The sequence below is a fragment of the Podarcis muralis genome, chromosome 4 (genome assembly GCF_964188315.1).
Source record: "Podarcis muralis chromosome 4, rPodMur119.hap1.1, whole genome shotgun sequence".
Taxonomy (NCBI): Eukaryota; Metazoa; Chordata; class Lepidosauria; order Squamata; family Lacertidae; genus Podarcis; species Podarcis muralis.
The window spans coordinates 1068944-1086739 of record NC_135658.1 but is presented as its reverse complement, the minus strand read 5'-3'; the positions used below and the strand labels follow the sequence as shown (position 1 = coordinate 1086739).

The window sequence follows — 17796 nt, the reverse complement described above, 5'->3', positions numbered from 1 at the left end:
CCTGAAGCACTATTTCTGGGTTGGTGGAATCTGTAACCTGAAGCGAATGTAACCTGAAGCGTATGTAACCCGAGGTACCACTGTAAGTTAAAAGCCTTTGCTGATGATCTGGTGTTAACTTTAGAAGACCCAGACTCCAGTGCAGTGAAAGCACTGGAGCTGATTCAGGAGTTCAGACAAGTAGCAGGATTTAAATAAGAGCAAAACCAAAGTGTTGGGGGGGAAACTTAGATAATGAGGAGAGAAAAATCCTTCAGGAAAGATAGGCCTTGTTTTTGTGCAGAAAGTGAAATATTTGGGTGTGAATTTATCAGTGAAAAATTTGAATTTATATAAAGATAATTATGAGAAACTATGGAATGAAATTAAGAGAGAACTTGAGATCTGGTCAAATTTAAAATTGTCATTAATGGGCCGAATATCAGTGGTTAAGATGAACGTATTGCCAAAGATGTTTTTATTCCAAGCTTTACCAATTATTGACAGTGTTAGACGTTTTAAAGAATGGCAGAAAGCATTGTCTAAATTTATCTGGCAGGGGAAAAACCCCAGAATTAAATATAAAATATTAACAGATGCAAAAGAGAGTGGGGGATTTTCCCTGCAAGATTTATTTTGAGGCAGCAGCTTTCTGCTGGATTAAGGAATAGATTCAAATAGATAATGCTGATGTGTTAGATTTGGAAGGATTTGACAATGTATTTGGTTGGCATGCATACTTATGGGATGACAAGATATTGGCTCATAAAGGTTTTAAAAATCATGTAATTAGAAAATCTTTATATAATGGATAAGATATAAAGCTCTCTTGGAAAGGAAAACACCCAGATGGTTTTCACCCATGGAAGCAAACGCACAGAAAAAGTTGAATATGGAGAGTAAATGGTTGAAATATGCTGATTTACTAGTGAAAGATAATGAAGAATTTAAATTAAGACCATTTGATAAAATTAAAGATAAATTGGATGGATGGTTACAATGTTATCAGATTAATGAACTATATAAACTTGATAAGAAAAATGGTTTTGCAACAGAAAAATCGAAATTGGAAACGGAATTGTTAGATACCAATGTTAAAAATCTCTCTAAAATGTATAATTTGTTGTTAGAATGGCATACAAAGGACGAACAAGTTAAATCTGTGATGATAGATTGGGCAAGAGATGGACACAATATAATGCTTGCAGATTGAGAAAGGCTGTGGAAGAAAGGGGTTAAGTTTACTGCATGTACTGTATTAAAAGAAAATATTATGAAAATGCTGTATAGATGGTACTTAACCCTGGTGAAATTAGCAAAGGTGTATCATACAAATGATAACTTGTGTTGGAAATGCAAAGGAAAAGGAGGTACTTTCCATCATATGTGGTGGACGTGTCCTAAGTTGAAAGACTTCTTGGAAAAGATATATAATGAGTTAAAAAAATGTTGAGAAATACATTTATTAAAAAACCAGAAGCCTTTCTACTTGGAATAATAGGACTGGAATTGCCCAAAAAAGATGTTAGACTGGTTTTATATGCCACTACAGTGGCAAGACTTTTACTAGCCAAAAATTGGAAATCGCAAGAGATACCAACAATAGAAGAATGGCAGATGAAGATGTTGAACTTTTTGGAGCTGGTCAACCTGACTGGAAGAATCCGTGACCAGAAAGGAGACACAAGAGGACTGGAAGAAATTTAAAGAATATTTAGCTAAATATTGTAATATAAGATAAAGAGAAATTTCTTGGAAGTAATAATTAGGCTTAGGAGTAGAATAAGTATATGTTGTTAATAAACATTAAGGATTAGAATATTAATAAAGGAGAAGTTGTTAGTAAATGAAAGAAGTTAATATTATTAGAAATATGATATAATGAAATTCAGGTAGAGGGAATTTGAGGAAGTCAGTTATCAATGAAATGAAACTAGGATTTGGAAGTAGAAATTCTTCTTTATGTGTTTTTCTTTGTTTTTGTATATTGTAATGTTTTTCTTTTTTCTTTTTTCTTGTTTATGTGATAAATGTGAAAACCAATACAAAATATTTGGGGGGGGGGAGAAAGAGAAGAAAGAGAACAAGGACAGGAAAGTCCAGGAGGATAAGAAAAGAAGCAGAGTTTCCCACAACTATATTATTGTACTTAAGTGCAGTTCCATATTTGATGTTGATATTTGACATTGTGTCTAATAAAAATTCATGAATTTGAACATTATATCGTGGAACATCAATGGTTTGAACAATAAGGTGAAAAGGAAGAAAACTGAGCGTATCTTAAGAAAGAAAATTTGGGATGTCATTGGTCTCCAGGAAACACATATAGCAAAGAAACATGACAGAGTTTTGATAGATAAGAAATTAGGAACAGAATACATAGCTTCAGATGTTTCCAAAAAGAGAGGAAATCCTACCTAAAGATGACGAAGGAAGAATATTAGGAATACAATTGACAAAAGGCAGAGAAGAAATGATTTTGGTGGGGGTATACGAAGGGCCGTCTTAAGCATATCTGGCGCCATGGTGCAAAGATCCCTCCGGTGCCCCTCCCCCCGTTCCCCAGTTCATGACCTTTTTTAAGAGGGAGGGAACCCCAAAGTTGTTGACTTTTTAAGGAGAGGTTCTCCCTTTTTTTAGGGAGCTGACACCACACTTACACATTATCTCTGGGAAAGGAAAACAGGAAACAAACAAACTTTTTAAGTTGCTCATTAACAATGCACATTTATACAATACCTCCACGTCCCCCCCTAGTTTTCTTAAGACAAATTATCTTATTGTATAACACCTTGTTTTTAGCAATGTTGATTTCTTTTTAAATTCAGATCTTTTTTTAAAAAAACCAAACCCTAAATGACTGCAAAAATTAAAAACCATCCAAGAGGCTCACAGCAGAGCAGAGGCAGAAATTATAGATAAAGCCTAACTCTGGCAAGTGACAGGAAGGGGTTCCCCCCCTTAACCTGGTGTGTGTGTGTGTTCATGTATGCATGTGTAAAAGAGAAAGAAATCTATAAGCAAGTGATGCTATGCAGCAAGAACTAGCTAATGTGATCAGCACAGAAAACAACAGAATTAGGAAGCATCATTGTTTTAAACAAAAGCAAAAGATCCAGAAGGAATTGTCAGCTGGTATAGCAGTGCAACACTTCAGACCATTTTTTGGCACAAAGAGGACAGATCAGTGTGACTTTTTCATTCTATGCACTAGCGGGGCTTTTGTTGCTCTGATGGTGTTAAGTGCTCTGATGGTGTTTCCTGCTTGGCAGGGGGTTGGACTCGATGGCCATTGTGGTCTCTTCCAACTCTATGATTCTATGATTCTATGATCTCTTCTGTCACTTCTATGATGTCAATTTCCCCTTTTCTTATACCGCTCCTCTCCTGCATTCCTGCAGGCTGAGAGGCTTGGAAACTGGCCCAGACAAGCTATTGTCTGATAACTCCTGTATTTCTCTGGGCTGTGACCTCCCCCCTGTACTTTCCTCTGTGTTTCCCATAACAATCCTCCCTTTGTCCCCTGGGCAGCCATTCAAGCCTGGCAGCTGCTGTTGCTCGCTTGTTGGCTCCAGCCTGACAAATACAGATAACTGAACAAACTTTGTTGCATTACATTCTTGATTAAATTATCTTTCCATTGATAAATAGTTTCACAATATTATTAATAATACTTTTATTGTCATTGTACAACCTGTGTACAATGAAATTAAACGAGCCTCCCTCCCAAAGAAGTGGTGTTATGAGCCACCAAACCTCTGAAATACACTTTCCCCCAAAAGGCTTCTACAATTTTACCACTACTGTATATCAAACAAAACAACATTCAACAACCATCAGAATCTAATAATAAATACGTTGGTTAATGACAAACCACAAAGGTAACGAACACACACCCAACTTCCTTCAGTTCTTCTTCATTTGTTCCTGAGGCTCAAATCTCTTTTTGCCTCCATTGCAGATTGTGATGAATTGCAGATCGAGAACAAGCATGAACACGACAAAATCCCCAGAGAGGAGAAGCCACGTAAGAATTTGGAGTGTGGAGAGAGCTCCCATTCCAGTTCCCAACAAAGAAATCTCAATGGAAAGAAACACTATCAGTGCATGGAATGTGGAAAGAGCTTCAGTCAGAACTCCTCTCTCACTTCCCATCAAAGAATTCATACAGGGGAGAAACACTATCAGTGTGTGGAATGCGGAAAGAGCTTCAGTCAGAGCTCTAATCTCACTTCCCATCAAAGAACCCATACAGGGGAGAAACCCTATCAGTGCATTGAATGTGGAAAGAGCTTCAGTATGAAGGCCTCTCTCACTTCCCATCAAAGAATTCATACAGGGGAGAAACCCTATCAGTGTGTGGAATGTGGAAAGAGCTTCAGTCACAGCCACTATCTCACTTCCCATCAAAGAACCCATACAGGGGAGAAACCCTATCAGTGCATTGAATGTGGAAAGAGCTTTAGTCGGAGCTACTCTCTCTCTTTTTTTCCATAGATATTTATTGAAATTTTCAAAATATTACAAAATACAAAAAAGAAAAATACAAATTAAAAATAGTTTAAAACAATTCCATCTTCCTTTGCTTAACTTTCATTTGCTTATTTCCCGGACTTCCTCACCCCTCCCTTTCCTGTATTCCAATTCAATTTGTTAATTCAGCAAATCCTTCCCCACTTTATTTATTCTAATCTTTCATTGCATTACCTTAATCTATTTTCCTCATTATCTTGTAAAAAACCTTATAATTCAAAACCTAAATCTTATTTTTAATAACTTCTCATAACCATTATATTCTTTCCTAATCCTTTAAACATTTATACTAAAGCCAGGCAATTTCATTTCAAACATCCTTCTAACATTCATCAGTTATACATGACAGTCCTAATAACAAAATAAAGAAGAAAAAATAAAACAATCCAATCTTCATCCAGCGTCCCTTCCTCCTGGTCCCGGGTTTGTCAGTCCAGTTTATCCCATTGAACTAGCACATTAACCTGGTAATCTTATATCCGAGGCTCTTAAGTCTCTTCCATGTCCCTTCCACGATTTTTCTTCATATTCTCCTTTCACTCGTGTGAACTCCAATTTAATAATGCTTTTGCCCCTTTTCAACCAATCAGTCCCTTTTCCACTGTCCAGACTTAACTTCATGTAGTACTTAAAAGCATATTTCAAAATCCCTCCAAAGTTTAGAGCCCCCATATCTCCAAACCTCTCACGGCCCATTGCCAGACTCGGAAAGTCCATATATCCCTGCTCAGGGGGGTCAATCCAACCCCCCATTTCCAAACCAGTCCAAACTTTATCTTTCCGAGTCTGATTTTTTCGAAGATCAGTTGCCAGATCCAAAGGCTCATGTTCCTGCAGGGCCGCAACCTCCATCTCTGGCTCCATTTCTGACTCCCAAAATTCAGCAGCATCTTCTTCTTTCATCTGTTCTGTCAGGGCACACTCCTGGTTTGATTCCTGGGTAGGCTCCATACCTTTTCCTACTGCCTGTCCAAAATTTCCCGCTGTCTGCTTAAGATTTCCAACCAAGTCAGTCATCAAATTCATTCTCTCATGTAATTCTTCCAATAGAGCATTTGTTTTATAAAAAGCACACAACAACATTTCTGAATGCATTGTCCTTCAAGGTCACCAGTCAATTCCCACGGGTTATACTGTAGCGGCTGGAAACTCCCTAGAATTAGTTACAGTTTCACAGTCTCCCTCTAGGGGGAAAACTTCTGTTGCAAATCCAACCCCAAAGTTTCCCCCCCCCCTTTTTTCTTTTAGATACTTTGTCAATTGTTGTTATTTTAAAAAGCGAAAGGAAACAGTGGAATCACAATGTTTCTCTTCTTTTAGCTATCTGTCAAAAGACTTCTGTCTCTGGTCAATGAGCTTCAAACGGCAGTCCTGACAACCCGCTCCCAGGTCAGGACGGTGGAAAATTACTTTAAACTTACTTCTGCAGGTTAAAACAGTCCAAAGAAAGCTCCCCCTTCCCCCCCTGCTGCCGAAGGCGGGGTTCAACTATTTCAGATGATGAATTCCACTCCTTTAATGGTGATTTTCAAAGCTCTAGTTTACTTTGTCTTTGCTTTGTTCAGTCTACAGGGATACGGAAGGCTGACTTCCTGTTTAGACCTTCCCATTTCAGTACCAAATTGTAATAAATTTTAAAGTCCGATTCCTTTCTGTTCCCAATTCCTTATTTATAGTCCAATTTTTCAAGGTTTAGGTACTCACGGTGATTATTTTTAGAATCCAAATTGTCCCAAAAAGAAGGCAGCACTCTCTGGCAACGGCTATGCCAGTGTTTCCCAACCACTGTTCCGCGGCACACTAGTGTGCCGCGAGATGTTGCCTGGTGTGCCGCGGGAAAAATTAAAAAATTCAAAAGATTTTTTTTTTAAGTCAAATTTTCGATTGGGGCGCCGTCACTAGATGACCCCTGGGGTTCCCTCCCGCTGTGGGCCTCCCTCCTCCTCCTCCGGGGAGGCCCTTCCTGGCTCTCGGCCAAGGCTTGGCGGCTGCCACTCACTCGCTCGCTCGCCCACCCGTCCCTCCATCCCTGCACCCGGCCTCTCCCCCTCCGTCCCCGGCGCAGGGGCTGCCGGGATCCGTAGTCCCCTCGCCCTTGGGCTCCGCGCCCGCGCGGGGTGCGCAAACTACGTTTCCCAGCGTGGCCTGGCGGGCCGGGCATTTTGTTTGAAGCGCTCTTCTCCCGGCCATGGAATGAGCGCAGCGGCGGCGGCCGGGCGAGCAGGGGCTCTTCCGCGCAGACCCCGCGCAGCCTGCCTGAGCCCCCGCGGAGGCGGGGCGGCAGGATGGAGCCCGGGGATCCCCGCGGAGGCGGGGAGGCGGAGGCTGCCCCCCAGGTAGGGCTGCGTCGGGGGGGTGTTTATTTTTGCAATGCTGCATCCGCGCCGGAGGGGACGCATCGGACCGCGGGGAGACCCCTTGGCGGGCGTGCAAGGCAATGCATGCGTGCAGGCGTTGCATGGAGTGCAGTGCAATGCAATGGCAATGCGGCGCCCTGCATGCATGCATGCAACTTCCACCGGCGCTCCGGACTTGGCAGGTGAGGGGGGTCCCCAGTGGGCGGCAGAGAGAGCCGGGAGGGCGAAGGGGAGCCGGGGGGGAGCAGCGCTGCTCCCCGAGCCGAGCCCGGGGGGAAACTTCGGCGTCGTTGCGCCGGGTGTTGGAAGCAGAGGCTGGCGGGGGCCCCTCACCTGCAAAACCTGGTCGCCTCTCATATATTTCGTGCATTGCATTCATCGCCCGCTTTCTCCTCCAAGGAGCTCCCGGGGGCGCGCGTGGTTCTCCCCGTGTTATCCTCGCAACAACAGCCCTGCGAGGTGGGTCAGGCGAGTGGCCCAAGGGAGCACCCAGGGATTGTCCTGGCCAGGTGGGGTGATTTGAACCCTGCTCTCTGCCCGGTCTTCGTCCTCATTTAGCCCCCACATGTGCATGACTGTGCATGACTGAGGTTTTCCCCCCTCGTCTTGGCTATGGTGTGAGTCTGTGCTGTTAATTAATGGGGTTCTGCCTTCGGAGAAGATGAGCCAGCCCTCAAGGAGGTGATTATGTAATTTGCTAGCAATTCATGTCCCTCCCGGCGTGACGCTGCGCGCTGACGTCACGGGGCTGTAATGGTGGTGTGCCTCGAGATTTTTTTCATGAAACAAGTGTGCCTTTGCCCAAAAAAGGTTGGGAAACACTGGGCTATGCGGCTTCGCTCCATGGAAAGAGCAGTTGACTCACAGCACCGCGCCGCTTCCCCCTCTTCGCATCAGAGCCCGTTAATGGGTTCCTTTGCAGGTTGGGGGGGGCGCTAAGGGTGCCTGCCGAGTCCCATGGTCACAGGCTTCATCCACCTGTGATTTTTTTAAGGGGTCCCCGCTTCGCTGTAGCGAAGACATCCTTCATTATGTAGCTTTAGGAGACAAGGAAATCTGCACTTTTTAAAAATGTGGTGAGAAGAGGGTTACATATGTGTATTTTGTATTTTTATATTGTGTTTTTGTTTTATGTTGTAACCGTCCTGACATGTGGCAACAGGAGTCAATCTTTAGAGGCTGAGGGTTTTTTGCCCCCACCCCAATAAAACATTTGAGGGGGCCACCACCCAAGTTAGTAGGCATTGCCATTCCAATGGCCTGCATGCATCATGTGTTTGATTGTGCAAGGCGGGCCTTACCTGACCCCCACCAATATTTTATTCAATCCTCACCACTGAGCCGAGTATTATACAAATTAAATAAAGACATAAATCGCCCTCCTTTGCACATTTTCCAGCTTGTCAATATCCTTATTTATTATCATTTTTAAAATTTATGTGCCCTTCGTCTGAAGATTTTACAATATAAACATACAGATGAAAGCATGGATTTCCCAAAAACAAGTCAAGCCAGAGAAATCTCTCCTCCCCTTTTTTTGGATGGAGTTACAAACTTTGTTGATCAGGGAACAGCTGTGGAAATAGTGCGTCTTGATTTCAGTAAGGCTTTTGACAAAGTCCCCCGTGATATTTATGTGAGGAAGCTGGTAAAATGTGGGCTGAACGAGGAAACTGTTAGGTGGATTTGAGTAACTGATCCCAAACAGTCCTCCTTCATGGTTCCTCGTCATCCTGGGGAAAAGTGACAAGAGGGATGCTGCAGGGTTCTGCCCTGGGCCCGTTGTTGTTCAACGTCTTTATAAATGACTTGGATGAAGAAACTGAGGGGATGCTCATCACATTTGCAGATGACACCAAATGGGGAGCGGAGGCCAATGTTGCAGAAGGCCGAATCAGATCAAGGGCAGGAATAGTAACACTTTATTCTGCCTTGGTCAGACACTACCTTGAATACTGTGTTCAATTCTGGGCACCACAAGTTAAGTATCTTAAATATTGGTTGCCTGGAGAAATCAAGAAGGTGGGGGAACACAATCTGTATTCCTTTTATAACATGTGGCCAATGTTTATTGAATACATGTATTGTTAAGACTGTTGTAGGAATCCACCCAGCACTCAGTAATTTTTAATAAACATTAAATGTGGGATGTGTAAGCACTAACCCCCACCCCACCCCGATCTCTCAGAGTGAAAATACCTCTGTGGGCGAGATCGGCTAATAGGATAGCTTGAAGAACTGGGTCAATCACTGGCACTGTATGTATATATAGAGAACCATTGTATATATATGGATAATCAGTTGTGACGGCAGTGAGACACGCAAGAGTGCAGTTCATTTATAAAGTTGGTTTTATTCCAAGAACAGATTACCAGGAGCTCTTCTCCCGTGAGCTGGTTGCCATTACGATGATGACTCAACTAAGTTCTCAGTGTCAGGTTTCATCCTACAAATGCAACGTGGGAGAAAACTTCTCTTCATGCTCTGTGACAAATTGTGTCCTTTTTCCTGTAACCCCCCTCCACGCTCTTGAATACTCGAAGGCTGGCCAGCCATGTCTGAGAGGCTATCTGTGGAGTTTGGCCTTTCACCTACATTCTGGGAGAGTGTTTCCATGATAAACCCCCTTCCTTTTGCTCTGGGCCATCTTCCAACCCTGGCAGCTGCTTGGACTCTGACAGAGGTGTTGAAAACAAATGAAATTAGACGCAAGTGGGAATTTCCTGGAGGTATTTCCTTCACCTACAAAATAGAAGAAAGATAGAAGAAAGACTTTTAGATCCCCAGAATTCGGAAAATTTTGGCGGAAATACAAAATATACAAAATAGGCTTGGGAGGGGGTACAGCTCAAGAAAGTGAACAAGGACAGGAAAGTCCAGGAGGATAAGAAAAGAAGCAGTTTCCCACAACTGTATTATTGTACTTAATTGCAGTTCCGTATTTGATGTTGATATTTGACTTTGTGTCTAATAAAGATTAATGAATTTGAACATTATATGGTGGAATATCAATGGTTTGAACAATAAGGTAAAAAGGAATAAAAGTGAGCGAATCTTAAAAAAGAAAAATAGGGACATCATTGGTCTCCATGAAACACATATAGCTAAGAAACATGACAGAGTTTTGATAGATAAGAAATTAGGAACAGAATACATAGCTTCAGATGTTTCCAAAAAGAGAGGAATAGTTATATATATATATATATAAACCAAAAGAGATGCAAAAATACCACTTAAAGATGACGGAGGAAAAATATTAGGAATACAATTGACAAAAGGCAGAGAAGAAATAATTTTGGTGGGGGTGTACGCACCAAGTGGAAATAAAACAAACTTTAAAAAAAACAACCCTTGAAGATAAGCTATTAGAATACAGTAATGACAGTATGATCATCATGGGAGACTTCAACGGAGTAACATCCCTGGCTCTAGATAGAACGGAGAGAGATGTAACATCAAGAAAAGGGAAGTTCCCAATAACATTTAATCATTTGTTAGAAGATCTGAAGTTAAAAGATGCTTGGAGAGAGAAACAGAGAAGGGACAGACAATATACCTTCTATGCATATGCTAAAAAATCAGATGCAATCCAGACTTCAAATAATCTAATACCTTTTCAAAGAAAAGTTGAGATCCTTCCGAAAATGATATCAGACCATAATCTGGTAATGATGGAACTAAAATATAATAAAATTAAAAACAGAAGTTGGAGGTTGAATGGAAGATTATTAAATGATGGGAAAATATTAGAGGGCAGACTTCCAAAAACTTTCTTTGAATTGGTTGACAATTTCAATTTGATAGATATTTGGAGAACCAAACATTGGTTAGATAGAGAATTCACATTTCATTCTGATGTATACGAAAGCAGTTCAAGAATCCATACGATATGGGTGTCTAAAGAATTAGAATGGAAGGTAAGAAAAATACAGATACAGTGGTAACTCAGGTTAAGTACTTGATTCATTCCTGAGGTCCGTTCTTAACCTGAAACTGTTCTTAACCTGAAGCACCGCTTTAGCTAATGGGGCCTCCTGCTGCTGCCACGCCACCGGAGCACAATTTCTGTTCTCTTCCTGAAGCAAAGTTCTTAACCTGAAGCACTATTTCTGGGTTAGCGGAGTCTGTAACCTGAAGCGTATGTAACCTGAAGCGTATGTAACCCAATGTACCACTGTATTGCCAAGAACAATATCAGACCATAACCCTGTTTTCTTAGAAATGCAAAATGAAAATCAGTCTATGGAATACCCTGGGATCTCCTTCTGCCCTTCTTTGATAGGGCTTGTGTACATCCATCTCCTCCCTCTAGGGGGCCACTGAGGTTTGCAAACTGGTGGTTCGGGGGGGGGGGCAAGCACAAAGGATTGCATCCTATCTCTCTGCTTGGCTCAGAGCCAGCTGCCTCCCGACTTCTGCTGGGTGTTTTTTATTTATTTTATTTTATAAATGATATTTATTCAAAATTTCATCAATACATAGACACAAAAAAAGAAACAACAAATACAGGGGGGGAAAGAAAAGAAAAAAATACAGCAAAAAATAAGACAAAAGAAAAAACCCCGAAAAAGAGAAAATAAAATAAATAAATAAATAAATAAATAAATAAATAAAAAATACAAATCTCAGATTGCAACTTTTCATTTGCTTAATTCTTGAACCTCCTCACACCTCCCTTTTTGTATTCCAGTTTAATTCATTATTTCAGCAAATTCTTCCCATGTTTCTCAATTTTAATTTAAATAATTAATCTTCACAATCTACCTTATTTGTTAATCAACATAACCTTTCCATCTTTTAATATAATCTGTTATTCAATTTACCTTAATCTCTTTAACCTTATCTTATCTTAAAAATCTTAAAATTTTAAAGTTTACATCATATTCATGCATATCTCCTTAAAATCATTTCTACTAGAGCCATTTTAGTTCCTTTCCAGCATATTCCCCCAAATTTCATTAATATTGCACTAGTTCCAAAATTAACAAAAGAATTTCCCTTGGTATCTCTAATTTTTATCCAACGTCCCTTCTTCCTGGTTTCGGGTCATGTCAGTCCTTTCTGTCCATTACATCCAGTCCATCAATCTGGTGTTCTAATGTCCGAGGCCCTTAAATCTCTTCCAGGCCCCTTCTGCAAAAAATTTTGTTCTTGTTTGTGCTTACGCACTTCTTTGTCTGTTGTTGGTTTCTTGGGGAGTGGGTCTCCGGAGGGTTCCATCCAGTAACAATTTCCATTTTCCTTCATCAGATTGGCCCCTTCCCCCCAGTCCCAGTCCCACTCCCCATCTTCATCTTTATAATCCAGAAAGTATTTATCCAGAAGATAATTGTTCACCTGTTTCATAGTCCCACTAGAGTTAAAAGCTTGCTTGACTTCAAATACTTCCCGGCACCCGACTTCTGCTGGGTGTTAATGATCACTGCAGCAGGAGCTGAGTGCCTGGCATGGATGAGGCCTCATTCTGGCCTTCTGCTCCACTGAGCAAATGTGACAAAGGTCGGGGCTCCTTGGGGGGGCATAGAATTTCCCCAGAATCACAGACTCATCAGAGGGTTGCCCCACAGGCCTAGACTGGAGCCACTCTGGCCCTCATCCAGCGGGCTTGGGCATGACCCTGCTGACTCGTGCAGAGGTGGCCGCCTTCAATGGGACATTCTGGGATCCAGACAGAAGCTGGGATCGGCTGCTGGGATCCAGCCTGTCCCACTTTGAACAGGACAGTCGTGGGCTATCCATTCTGGCCCTCTGCTCCCCTGAGCGAATGCAATAGAAGCGGAGGCTCCGGGGTGGATGGTGGGGATAGTAGAGTTGAAAGGGAGCCCCAGGGTTCTGCGGGCTAAGATTACCAGATCAGAAGAACTGACACAAACTAACTTGATTTTTGGATTTGAACTGGAAGGAATACTAAGTAACCAAAATCCCTCTAGAGGGGGATTTGGGACATTACAAGAATGGCTGAAGGAGGGAAAATTCAAGCTAAATTGGACAGAGTTTTCTTTCTCTTGGGAAAGTTACAAGGCCAAATTGATGTTTTGGCTACCAACGTTGCAACTCTGGACTTAACAGTAATCAAGTTCATTGAATTTGATAAGGATTTGATCCAGGAAGTTCACACAGCTGGACAAGAGGAGAAATTTGAGAACTTTGAGAGTGTGGAGAAAGAGACACATGTTATTTTTGAGGAAAAGGAAGGAGGAGATGTAATGTTGCAGATGACAAAGGAGAGCCAGAGGCCTGACATGATGATGAAAATTTGGTCCGAATTGGAGATTGAAGAATGGAGAGATCTCCTTATGTGGAGATCTGAAGACCCAAGGATTACAAATTTGATTAAGGTGAAAGTTGGAGCTTTGGGGACATTTGGACTTGAAAGGAGTAAGAAACAAGATTTGGGCTCCACCTTTAAGTATGGAGGTCTGGCTGGAAGAAACATTATCCCCATCAGGGCCAGAGCATCTCCGAGATCTGCTGTTTAATACTAAGGACTATCAAAAAAACCGTCAGAGAGGAACTGAGAGACAATTAAGAGCCTCGGACGTGAGGTCTCCAGGCTGATAGCAGATTAAGACTGATGGACATTTGTTGGGGATTGAAACCGGGAAAGGGGACGGGGTGGGGTTTGGGGATCCAAAGGGTGCATAATCATAATTCGTCTTTTTCTTTTTATTCTGTTTTGTTATTAGTATGAAAAGTGGGGAATTCGTGGAAGGGAATTTGGGTCGACTTTAGAAAGAGGATTTCAGAATGAGTACTGATATATAAATTTTGATGTTTATAAGGTAAAATTGGTTTTTTAAAATGAATTAAATATAATAAGGTTAAAAATTGGGGATAAGAACTTGTTGAACTAACAATTTGAATTGGAATATAAGAAGGGGAGGTGTGGGGAAGTAAGGGAAATATGTTATAGAAAAATAAGGATTCTAAACTGTATATGTTTTTAATTTTTTTTGTTTTTTTGTTTTTGGCTTTTTAATGTATTAAAATGGAAAATTCTCAATAAATATCTATTAAAAAAAATGAATTGGAGGGAAGCTGTGCCTGCAGAACCGTGTTTAATCCTGAGACATTTAGCTGAAGTAATAAGTTAACTTCTACCTGAAAGAACACATCTCCTGTCTTCACTTTGTTTCACCGTTATCTTTTTTGTGAATAAAACTTTCCTTGTCTCATTATCTCCTGCCAGAGACTCCGTGGATCGCAGTTTCCCTCACACAAGACACCTGGATTTAATTTGGGACAATTAGCAGGGAGACTCTGCTGCGCAGGGGACACCGGACTGAGTAGCAGGACATGCGAAAAGGATCTCAGGGTCTTGGTGGATCCCAAGCTCCACCTGAGTACACTGCTTAATGCAGCCGCAAAGAAGGCAAATGTTCTTCTCGGCTGCATCCACAGAAGTCCATCGTGTCCAGATGGAGGGAAGTCCGAGTCCTGCTCTCTTCTGCCTTGGTCAGAATCCACACCTGGAATCCTGTGCGAAATTCCGGATGCCATGATTCCAGTTTCTTCAATTTGGTTTGCTTAGGGAATATCTATCCCTTTTGATCTTGCAGAGCTTTGAAGTAGCCTCAGAAGCTGCCTTCTGCTGAGCCCGACCAAGGGCTCCCTCTAACCCTGTATAGTCCACACTGACTGGCAGCAGCTCCCCCCAGTTTCATCCAGGGGTCTCATCCAGCCCTTGTGGGAGATGTCAGGGGCTGACCCGGGGACATTCTGCATGCCAAGCAGATGCTCTGGGTTCCCCATATTTCACTAGCCTTTCAACGTTATTCTATTATCAACCGTGGAGATTCCGCCTGCCTCTTTCCAAAGGAGAAAACTCACCTGATTAAAGAATTTGAGGTGATGCATCATTTGTATACTTTTCATGTGTTCTGTGTTTTCAATATCCCTGAGATCTCTCTCTTGGTGAAGGGCGGTATATCAATTCAATTAACAACAACAACAATTATTATTATTATTATTATTATTATTATTAATTCATTCATTTATACCCCACCCATCTGGCTGGGTTTCACAAGCCACTCTGGGCAGCTTCCAACAAAATATTAATACAATAGTCCATCAAATATTAAAAGCTTCCCTAAAACATAACAACCATCCATTTTTAGTGCACTGAATTAGAAATTCAGCATTTCTGGGAGGGGAAATGGCATACTATTGAATGTTTGCATAGAAACACGCTTAAGAAAGTTTTGGTTATTCATGATGAGAATAGGATTTATTTATTATGATATTCACTGGGTTCCTCCTCGGCAGCCAGTGCCATTGTTTCAGCAGGGCTGGAACTCAGGACCCGCTGCCTTGAGGGACACCTAAGAGCAGTTGGGCAGGGAATGGTCTCCCTTGGGAGGTGGGGGACGCTCCTTCCTTGGAGGTTTCTCAGCAGAGATCGGAGGGCCATCTGCCATGGATGCTTTAGCTGAGATTCCTGCCTTGCTGGGGGTTGGACTAGATGACCCTGGGATCCCCTCCTATCTCTCCACTCCGGAATTCTAGGAGGAGCTTCCTTGCCTCCTGCAAAGCCCTTTTCTCTGCAAGCTCTTCCTCTGGTTTCCGGCCAAGGGAGGGAGATGCCCAGAGCCCAGCCAAGAGCCAAAGGCCCCCCCCCCAAAGGGGCCGAGGGAGATGCCCAGAGCCCAGCCAAGAGCCAAAGCCCCCCCCCCAAGGGACCAAGGGAGATGCTCAGAGCCCAGCCAAGAGCCAAAGGCCCCCCCCCAAAGGGACCGAGGGAGATGCTCAGAGCCCAGCCAAGAGCCAAAGGCCCCCCCAAAGGGACCGAGGGAGATGCTCAGAGCCCAGCCAAGAGCCAAAGCCCCCCCCCCAAGGGACCAAGGGAGATGCTCAGAGCCCAGCCAAGAGCCAAAGGCCCCCCCAAAAAAGGGACCGAGGGAGATGCCCAGAGCCCAGCCAAGAGCCAAAGCCCCCCCCCCAAGGGACCGAGGGAGATGCTCAGAGCCCAGCCAAGAGCCAAAGGCCCCCCCCAAAAGGGACCGAGGGAGATGCTCAGAGCCCAGCCAAGAGCCAAAGCCCCCCCCCCAAAGGGGCCGAGGGAGATGCTCAGAGCTCAGCCAAGAGCCAAAGGCCCCCCCAAAAAAGGGACCGAGGGAGATGCTCAGAGCCCAGCCAAGAGCCAAAGGCCCCCCCAAAGGGGCCGAGGGAGATGCTCAGAGCTCAGCCAAGAGCCAAAGGACCCCCCCAAAGGGACCGAGGGAGATGCTCAGAGCCCAGCCAAGAGCCAAAGCCCCCCCCCAAAGGGACCGAGGGAGATGCTCAGAGCCCAGCCAAGAGCCAAAGCCCCCCCCCCCAAGGGACCGAGGGAGATGCTCAGAGCCCAGCCAAGAACCAAAGGCCCCCCCAAAAGGGACCGAGGGAGATGCTCAGAGCCCAGTCAAGAGCCAAAGGCCCCCCCCCAAAAAAAGGGACCGAGGGAGATGCTCAGAGCCCAGCCAAGAGCCAAAGGCCCCCCCAAATGGACCGAGGGAGATGCTCAGAGCCCAGCCAAGAGCCAAAGGCCCCCCCCCAAAGGGACCAAGGGAGATGCTCAGAGGCCAGCCAAGAGCCAAAGGCCCCCCCAAAGGGACCAAGGGAGATGCTCAGAGCCCAGCCAAGAGCCAAAGGCCCCCCCAAAAGGGGCCGAGGGAGATGCTCAGAGCCCAGCCAAGAACCAAAGGCCCCCCCAAAGGGGCCGAGGGAGATGCTCAGAGCCCAGCCAAGAGCCAAAGGCCCCCCCCAAAAGGGACCGAGGGAGATGCTCAGAGCCCAGCCAAGAGCCAAAGCCCCCCCCAAAGGGGCCGAGGGAGATGCTCAGAGCCCAGCCAAGAGCCAAAGCCCCCCCCAAAGGGGCCGAGGGAGATGCTCAGAGCCCAGCCAAGAGCCAAAGCCCCCCCCCCAAGGGGCCGAGGGAGATGCTCAGAGCTCAGCCAAGAGCCAAAGGCCCCCCCAAAAAAGGGACCGAGGGAGATGCTCAGAGCCCAGCCAAGAGCCAAAGGACCCCCCCAAAGGGACCGAGGGAGATGCTCAGAGCCCAGCCAAGAGCCAAAGCCCCCCCCCAAAGGGACCGAGGGAGATGCTCAGAGCTCAGCCAAGAGCCAAAGGACCCCCCCAAAGGGACCGAGGGAGATGCTCAGAGCCCAGCCAAGAGCCAAAGGCCCCCCCAAAAGGGACCAAGGGAGATGCTCAGAGCCCAGCCAAGAGCCAAAGCCCCCCCCAAAGGGGCCGAGGGAGATGCTCAGAGCCCAGCCAAGAGCCAAAGGCCCCCCCAAAGGGACCAAGGGAGATGCTCAGAGCCCAGCCAAGAGCCAAAGGCCCCCCCAAAAAAGGATCCCTTGCCATAGGCGGAGCCAGGAGGAAGAATTATAAACAATAAAGAGTTGAGGTTCAGAAAGGGGAGAGAGGGCTGAGCAGGGCGGACTGGCCTTGCAAGGGTTAAAGGGAACCGAGCTGCCTTCCTAGAGAGGCCAGGAAGCAAGGGGGGGCAGGTCCTCCAGAGCCAAGGCCCCTCCCTCCCCAGTCCTTTCCTGCTTTGGTGTCTCTCCTGCAAGGGCTGCCTCGCTCTCCCCTCCTGGGATCTGGTGAGTCTCCTCTCTCTCTGGGATCTGGTGGGGGTCCCAGGGCTGCAGCAGGGGAGGGGGCCTGGGGGGCGGATCTGCTCATGCAGGGGGGGGGGACCCCAAGTCAGGGAGGAGAGGGTCAGGGGTGCAAAGACCCCCCCATATGCTCCTGCTACCCAGAGGAGGAAGGAGCCCCGGGGCTGAGAGCCAGAGCTTTTTGCCAGACTCCCCAGGAGGAAGGTCAGGGAAGGAGAGAGCGCGTGGGGGGTGGAAGGGGGGACCCCAAGTCAGGGAGGAGAGGGTCCTGCCAGGGAGGGGCCAGGTCTGCCACGCTCTCCTTCCTGCAGATCAGAGGATCATTTGGCCTT

General features: G+C 45.0%; 1 protein-coding gene across 2 annotated transcripts in view; it reads left to right on the top strand.

Annotated features, from left to right (window-relative positions):
• Positions 1-17796, top strand: part of LOC114589761 (uncharacterized) — a 498312-nt gene that overhangs the window by 66596 nt on the left and 413920 nt on the right. The window contains exon 1 of one of the 2 annotated variants that reach the window (XM_077927913.1): positions 17326-17476. The exons of the other annotated variant lie outside the window; for it this stretch is intronic. The gene's annotated coding sequence lies outside the window, so the exon portion shown is untranslated. Of the gene's footprint in view, positions 1-17325; positions 17477-17796 lie in introns of those variants that run through there. 2 annotated transcript variants of the gene reach the window in all.